We start from the raw sequence: 8,989 nt of genomic DNA, 5'->3' as shown, positions 1-8,989 counted from the left end.
TGTACTTTACCAAGAAATATCAAGATAATTATTGATTGTCTTTTTATTTCCTTAATCAATTTCCTTGTAGCAAGCAAGCAGAGACAATAAAAATCAGTCTAACAACCTTCAAGCTATTTCTAAAATTAGAAGCTCCATAAATATTGTGGTTGATGATTATGACATTTCTCCTATGGAAATCATATTTTAAAATAATGGCTGAGGGCTAGCCCCGTGGCTTAGCGGTTAGGTGTGCGCACTCCGCTGCTGGCGGCCCGGCTTCGGATCCCAGGCGCGCACCAATGCACCGCTTCTCCAGCCATGCTGAGGCCGCATCCCACGTACAGCAACTAGAAGGATGTGCAACTATGACATAAAACTGTCTACTGGGGCTTTGGGGGAGGGAAAAAAAAAAAAAGGAGGAGGATTGGCAATGGATGTTGGCTCAGAGCCGGTCTTCCTCAGCAAGAAGAGGAAGATTGGCATGGATGTTAGCTCAGGGCTGATCTTCCTCACAAAAAAAATAAAAAAATAAAATAAAATAATGGCTGATCCAATATTTCTCTCTTTCACTTTCACTTTCCTCCTTCTCTGCATATGCAACTCTTGGATAACAACTCAAACCAATCACCATATCTCATATACCTTTAACTCTCCCAACTCCCCGACTGGTTCAGGAATGGGCATATGACACAAGACAAGATATTCTAGGCTAATAAGACTAAGTTTTGGGACCTTTGTTCCAGCTATCAAGGAAATCTTTTCTCCTAGATGGAAGTATATATCTCCAGGACCTGTTAGCAGCCAGCCTGGCACCATGAAAGGAGAACATGCCTAAGAATGGAGTCATCACCAAGGAAGTAGACATCGTTTGAGTCCTGGATCAAGCTCCATTAGAAGCAAGAAATTGTTTGACTGGTATGGTAGCCAATGAACTTCTCTTTGTTTTTTATTTTATTTTTGTTTATCCAATGCTGTTGGATTTGCTACCATTTGCAATATAAAGAGTCCTATCTGATATAGATAACTTCTAGCATATAAAACTAGAGTAACCATGTTTCTTAACACAAAAACCTGTACTGCAACTAGAATTAGAAAGATACAATTTTAAACTGTAACTCATAGAATGCTTGATAACTCTTTTGACATGCCATCACTCTACACTTTGGAAAATCATCAAAAAAATTTCCATGTCATAAACATAGATTTAAAAAATCTATTAAAAAATAATTTTGTCTTAATAAAACTAAATGACTATATATACCAAAGTCAATTAAATGGTTATAGAAGATAAGGGGTTTCTTTCCATTTTCCATACTTTGCTTTCACCCAAATTTAATTCAAATATAAACAGATATTTTAAGTGGCACATTAAAATATTTTCTAAGATTGATATAAAATGGATTTCTGACTTCCCATATAGTACTCTGCTTCCTTTAAGCAAAAACTGGAATGGTTATTTAAAAAAAAAAGGCGAGATATAGATAAGTCTTAAATAAGCATTGTTAAGCTGGGTAGTAGAATATAATAAGTGTCATAAAAGGGGTGTATGCAGAATGCATTTATTTGGAAGCACAGAGAAGGGTAAAGAAACGCTGGCAGAGCCAGAGAGGAAGTGACATTTGAGCTGATTAAAAGAAGAGATGGAACTTGCCAGGCAGAGAAGAAAAAACAGTCATACTATACCTAAGTAAAGGCATGGCATTTTCAGAGTCTGTTACATAGTTAAACTTTCTCCTGTAGGTCTTAGAAGCAAACAGCAGAAAAATTACCTATTATTATTTGGGTCCAGGGTTGACAACTATGACGGCAATGTGGAAGATGGTTTGGAGGAGGGAGATTCTAAAATTCTGAGATCTGTGATGATACTGTGGTTGTCTAGGCAAGAGGCACAAAGAATCTGTTGAGCTACGTAGGGAAGAGAACAAAGAGCCATGGAAGAAGTTGCCTATTTGCTGCAGCAGTGAGAGATGGGGAACAGTTGAAGATAACTCTTAAGTTTCTGGCTTCAGCAACTGGGTGGATGGTACTACCCTTCTCCAAGCTAAAGAACATAAGAGAAGCAAGTCCGTGGACAATGGAGATAATATATCCATTTCTTTTGTTTTTCTATCTACATCTAGGGAAAAGAGGATTTCCCTACAAGTATTACCTATAGTTTAGAAAGCTGACTTTTATCTGTAATATAAAATTTTAATTTTGCCTCCTCTTTTTAAAAATTTTTAATTGCTGCATAAAGCCATTGTTCAATAATTTATTTCACAAGTTCCTTATTTATGGTTACTCATATTGTTGTTCATAGATAATTTTAAATTTAAAAAATTGCTGCTTGTCCACATTTTCTGCAATAGGCATGTGTCATTAATTTAGTTTTTAAAAAGTAAAAGACAAAGCAGTTATGTTGGAGTTTTGAGTAAAGGTAACTAGAATCACGGTATCATTTATCAGAAAAAGGTAAGTCAGAAGAATGAACTTTTACTTGTGACAGGCTTGGAGGTGCTGGATGGAAACAATGTCTTCAGTTTGGAACAGGTTAAGTTTGATATACTCAGGAAAATCAAAACATAAGACTAGAATTCAGGAGAGACTTAAAGGAAATACATAGATTTGGGGTCATACACAGAGGGAGAGTTGAAATTGTAGAAAGAAGAGAGTGTAGAGGGAAAGAAGAAAGGATAAAGGAAAATAGAGAACACACACATACACACAGAGAGAGACAGAGAGAGAGAAAGAGAAAATATCAGGGTTTGTTACTAGTGTGACTTCAAATTCTAGTTCCACAAATTACCACCTATTCCAAAAATTACTAGCTAAGAATCTTTGGGCAAATCACTTAATGTTTTTGAACCTCAGTTCTCTCTTTAGCAAAACAGATATAAATAACATCACTTACCAGGAGTGCTATAAAAATAGAGAAAATGTAGGAAAAGTATTTTATTAGTTATTTTTTGTTATGCAACAAATTACCCCAAAATTTAGCAGTTGAAAACAATAATAAGTTATTATTTCACAGTTTCTGAGGGTCAGGAATATAGAAATGAGTTGCTTAGCTGGCTCAGGGTCTCTCATGAAGTTGAGATCAAGATGGCAATTCAGGGCCGGCCCCGTAGCTTAGCGGTTGAGTGTGTGCGCTCCGCAGCTGGCGGCCCGGGTTCAGATCCCGGGCGCGCACCGACACACCACTTCTCTGGCCATGCTGAGGCCGTGTCCCACATACAGCAACTAGAAGGTTGTGCAGCTATGACATACAGCTATCTACTGGGGCTTTGGGGGAAAAATAAATAAATAAAATTATTTTTAAAAAAAACGGAAGGAATTTAAAAAAAAAAAAAAAAAGATGGCAATTCAGGCTGTAGTCCTCTGAAGGCTGTAGGAGCTCCTTCCAAGAGGGCTCATTCAGATGGCTGATAGCAGAAGGCCTCAGTTCCTTGACATGTGAACTTCTCCACAAGGCTGTTGTGAGTGTGTGCCACCTGATAACGTGGCAGCTGCTTCCTCTAGAGTGAGTGATTTGAGAGAGAGCAAGGAGGAAGCTGTAATGCCTTTTATGACCTAGTCTCTCAAGTCAAACACCATCACTTCTATTCATTAGAAGTGAGTCACTAAATCCAGACCATATTCAAGGGGAGTTGGATTAAGTTTAATCTCTTGAAGAGAAGAGTATCGAAGATTTTGTGGATATACAGTCATGCACATGGCTTAACGACGAGGATATGTTCTGAGAAATGCGCTGTTAGGCGATATTGTCCTTGTACAAACATCATAAAGTGTACTTACACAAACCTAGATGGTATAGCCTACTACACACTTGTGCTACATAGTACTAATCTTATGGGACCACCGTCCACAGTCGTACGTGCGGTCAGTCGTTGATGGAAATGTTCTGCAGTGCATGACAGTATTTTAAAACCACAACAAACACCTGGCACACTGTTCCTTCTTGAGACTTAGTCCTGGACTCTCTTTTCTTCTCTATCAATCTTGATTTTTTTCCAAGCCTGATCTTCCCTTTGCTTTCCCTATCTTAGTAAATGGCACTACCATTCATTCAGTTACTGAAAGCCTGAGTCATTCTTGATTCTTTTCTTTCTCTGACCTTCCATCCCCTAAGAAATCCATCAGCAAATACTGTTGATTCTACTTCTTAGACAATGTATATATGAAGGTTGGGGGGAGATGGTAGGGACCTACTTGAGAGATGGGGAAGTAGACGTTGGGTATGGTTCTCCTGCCTTCCTAAGGCAGCTTTTCATGTGTATGGGTCTCTGTTAAGTGTAAGTATAGAGGACTTGGGGAGAGAGGGAGCTCAGCATTGTAGAGGTGTGGATCGCTTGTGAGCATTAAGACCAGCTTTACTGAGATATAATTGATGTATAATATTGTGTAAATTTAAGGTATACAATGTGATTATTTGGTACACATATATATATTGTGAAATGTTTACCACAATAAGGTTAGTTAACACATCCTTCACCTCACATAATTACCTTTTTGTTATTGTTGTTATGGTGAGAATATTTAAGATTTACTTTCTTAGCAACTTTCAAGTACATATACAATACAATTTTGTTAACTATAGTCACCATACTGTACATTAGATCCCCAGAATTTATTCCTCTTATAACTAGAAGTTTATACCCTTTGACCACCTTCACCCATTTCCCCCACTCCCCAGCCCCTGACAACCACTAATCTACTCTCTGTTTCTGTGAGTTTAGTTTTTTTAGATTCCATATATAAGTGAGATATACAGTATTTGTCTTCATCTGTCTGACATTTCACTTAGCATAATGCCCTCAAGTTTCATCCATGTTGTTGCAAATGGCAGGATTTCCTTCTCTTTTTATAAATGAATAATATTGCAATATATATATATATATATGTATGTATACATATACCACATTTTCTTTATCCATTCATCCATCAATGGACATTTAGATTGTTTCCATGTCTTGGATATTGTCAATAATGCTGTAATGAATATGGGGGTGCAGATAGCTCTACCAAGATAGCATTTTTATTTCCTTTGGATAAATACTCAGAAGTGGGATTGCTGGATCATATAGTGGTTCTATTTTTAATTTTTTGAAGAACCTCTATACTGTTTTACATAGTGGCTGCACCAATTTACATTCCCACCAACAGTGCACAAGGATTTCCTTTTCCCCATGTCCTTGCCAGCATTTGCCAACTCTTATCTTTTTGATAATAGCCATTCTAACAGGTGTGAGGTGATATCTCTTTGTGGTTTTGATTTGCATTTCCCTGATGATTAGTGATGCTGGAGAACCTTTTCATATATTTGTTGGCCATTTCTATGACTTCTTTGGTAAAATGTTCATGTTCTCTGCTCATTTTTTAATCAGATTATTTCTTTGCTACTGAGTTTCATGTGTTCCTTATATATTTTGGATATTAATCTCTTATCTGATGTGTGATTTGCAAATATTTTCTCCCATTCCGTAGATTGCCCTTTCATTTTTTTTTAATTTTTTAATTTAATTTTATTTTGTGAAGAAGAACAGCCCTGAGCTAACATCCGTCACCAATCCTCCTCTTTTTGCCAAGGAAGATTGGCCCTTGGCTAACATCTGTGCCCATCTTCCTCTACTTTATACGGGATGCCGCCACAGCATGACTTGACAAGCAGTGCGTCGGTGCATGCCCAGGATCCGAACCTGCGAACCCGGGGCTGCCACAGCAGAGCGTGCACACTTAACCACTACGCCACTGGGCCGGCCTCTGCCCCTTCATTTTGTTGATTATTTCTTTTGCTGTGCAGAAGCTTTTTCATTTGATGTAGTCCTACTTGTTTATTTTTGCTTTTGTTCCTTGTGCTTTTAGTGTCATATCCAAAAAATCATTACAAAGACCAATGTCAAGGAGTTTTTTCCCTTTGTTTTCTTCTAGGAGTTTTATGGTCTCAGGTATTACATTTGAGTCCTTAATCTATTTTGAGTTAATTTTTGTGACTGGTATAAGATAGGGGTCCAATTTCATTCACATCCTGATGACCTGCCCAGCCTAGAGCCTGAAAGACAGTAGATGCTTAATAAATACTTATTTCATGACTATTAAATATATTTAGAGTATCTGATCTAAAAGCTTATCTAAGAAAAATGACTAGTCCTGTCTTTAATGAGATTCCAGGATGGGACTTTACAGAATCACCTTATTTTAATTGAATTCATTCATTCATTCATCAATAGCTTGTCTTCTTGCAAAGAAGATCTGAAGATGACTTAAAAAGTTGCAAAAACAAATAGAAAGACAAAATATATTACATATCAGAAAGGTGAAGCAAAGGGAGTGTAAGGGTAGGAAAATAAAATGGAGCCAAGAGTGAGGGAATCTCAAAAAGTGCATACCATGAAGTTCTATACACTTGCTAATAAGGGAAAAAAGCATGACTTCAGTTCCCTGGCAACTAACAAAAGGATGAGAATGTGATCAGTTGCAACAATATTTGCAGTGTTCACAGGCGAAAACAGCATGGCTCCTTAGGAAAATCACCACCCTAACTGAAGATAAGACAACATATATCTCTCCTGTGCTTTCTCTGATTGCAAATCTTGTGAACGATGTCACCTTCAACAGCATCTTCCTTATAGCAAGCATGGAGATAAATTTTGAAGGGTTGTTTCTTATAGTGCCTGTAATAAAAGCTGAAAACATTACAGCCACATACAGTTCAGTAAAGGCAAATTTTTACTATTACTATTATGCCACCCAGAAGATAAGCAACTCTCTCACCGTTTTATTCGATCTATGTGTATTTATTTAAAGGATCTAGTGTAAAAGTGCTTAATCTGGGGTTCATGGACATCATTTAGGGTATTCTAAATTCTCTGAAATTGTATGCAAAAATATCGTGTCACTTTGGAGGATTATAATGTGTCAATATAGATTCATCAATTGCAACAAATGTACTGTCTGGTGAGGGATGTTGATAATGGGGGAGGCTATGCATGTGTGGGGCACAAATCAAGGTGGTGGCACCAAACCATACTAGTACTCATTGTATTCTTCCCTGCCATCCACTTGCAATTTAAAAAAAGGATGCAGTTTTACTTAAGAAGCAGTAAAAATTATTAATTTTATTAAATCTTGACCCCTCAGTATATGTGTCTTTAATTATTTTGTATGACAAAATGGGAAGTATGCATGAAGCATTTGTGCTGCTCGTGGAAGAATGGTCCATGGTTGTCTTGAAGAAAAACGTTTATGTGGTTCATTGAGTTGAGATCTAAGCTAGCTGCTTTTCTCATTGACTATCATTTTTACTTGAAAGAATGACTAACAGATGAACTATGGCTATTCAGACTTGTGTATTTGGCTAAAATTTTCTCAAAAATGAACAAAGTGAGCCTGTACTTCAAGGAAAATAACTGGCAGGATGTCTTGCCAATGATAAAATTTGAATTTTTAAATAAAAATTAGAATTTTAGAAAACTTGTTTCTACCACCATGAGCTCGACACATTCCTAATACTTAAAAAACTTTTCTGATGATAATAAATGTGATTTTTAAAATATTGTATATAAAATGTGTTAACATTTGGCAGATCTGTATAACTCAGTGAACCAATATTTTCAAATGACCAGTGCACATTAAATCATGCATGGGTAAAAGATCCATTCAAAGAACATGAAAGACCAATAGATTTTAATGAAACAGAGAACAAAAAGTTCATTGATATGGTTTCAGATTCTACACTGCAACTAACCTTTAAGAAATTACCACTTGTTGGGGCTGGGCCTGTGGTGTAGTGCTTAAGTTCAGTGTGCTCTGCTTTGGTGGCCCCGGTTTGCAGGTTCGGATCCCAGGCACGGACCTACATCACTCATCAGCCATGCTGTGGCAGTGACCCACATACAACACAGAGGAAGATTGGCATGGATGTTAGCTCAAGGCTAATCTTCCTCAGCAAAAAAAAAAAAAATTACCCCTTTTGAGTTTCCATGTAGTATCAAAGAATAACCACAATTATCTGAAAAGGCTATTAAAATACTTCTCCTTTTTCCAACTACGTATCTGTGTGAGGCCAGATTTTCTTCATATACTTTAACTAAAATAACATACTGCAACTGACTGAATGAGGATGCATATATGAGACTCTAGCTAAAGCAGACATTAAAGAAATGTATAAAAATGTAAAACATTGGGCTGGCCCCGTGGCTTAGCAGTTAAGTGCTCATGCTCCGCTACTGGCGGCCTGGGATCGGATCCCGGGCGCGCACCAACACACCGCTTCTCCGGCCATGCTGAGGCCGCGTCCCACATACAGCAACTAGAAGGATGTGCAGCAATGACATACAACTATCTACTGGGGCTTTGGGGGAAAAAATAAATAAACAAATAAAATTTAAAAAAAAATGTAAAACATTCACACTCTCCTTATTACTTTTTTTGTTGTTTTGGAAAATATAGCTACTTTTCATAAAAATGTTATTTACATAAACATATAATAAGTTTATTGTTATTTTAAAATGAAATAATTATTTATTTTAATTTCTAATATAGTAATTACTGATAGACACAACTCACATAAGAAAAGCTCATTAATTTTTAAGACTTTTTGGTTTGAGGGGCCGGCCGCGTGGCTTAGTGGTTAAGTGCGCATGCTCCGCTACTGGCGGCCCGGGTTCGGATCCGGGCACACACCAACGCACTGCTTGTCCAGCCATGCTTAGGCAGCGTCCCACGTACAGCAACCAGAAGGATGTGCAACTATGATATACAACTATCTACTGGGGCTTTGGGGAGAAAAAGGGGAAAAAAAAAAAAAGAAAAGGAGGAAGATTGGCAACAGATGTTAGCTCAGGGCCGGTCTTCCTCAGCAAAAAGAGGAGGATTGGCATGCATGTTAGCTCAGGGCTGATCTTCCCCACAAAAAAAACAAACAAACACTTTTTGGTTTGAGAACAGCTGCTCTTGAACTTTCGTTAAATTTCAAAGAGATCCAAGACCTCAAAATGTTTATGAACCACACACCTTTAAAAAGGAATGG

The sequence above is a fragment of the Ceratotherium simum genome, chromosome 16 (assembly GCF_057802395.1).
Source record: "Ceratotherium simum simum isolate JZ-2026a chromosome 16, ASM5780239v1, whole genome shotgun sequence".
Taxonomy (NCBI): Eukaryota; Metazoa; Chordata; class Mammalia; order Perissodactyla; family Rhinocerotidae; genus Ceratotherium; species Ceratotherium simum.
This window is presented reverse-complemented; position numbering follows the sequence as displayed.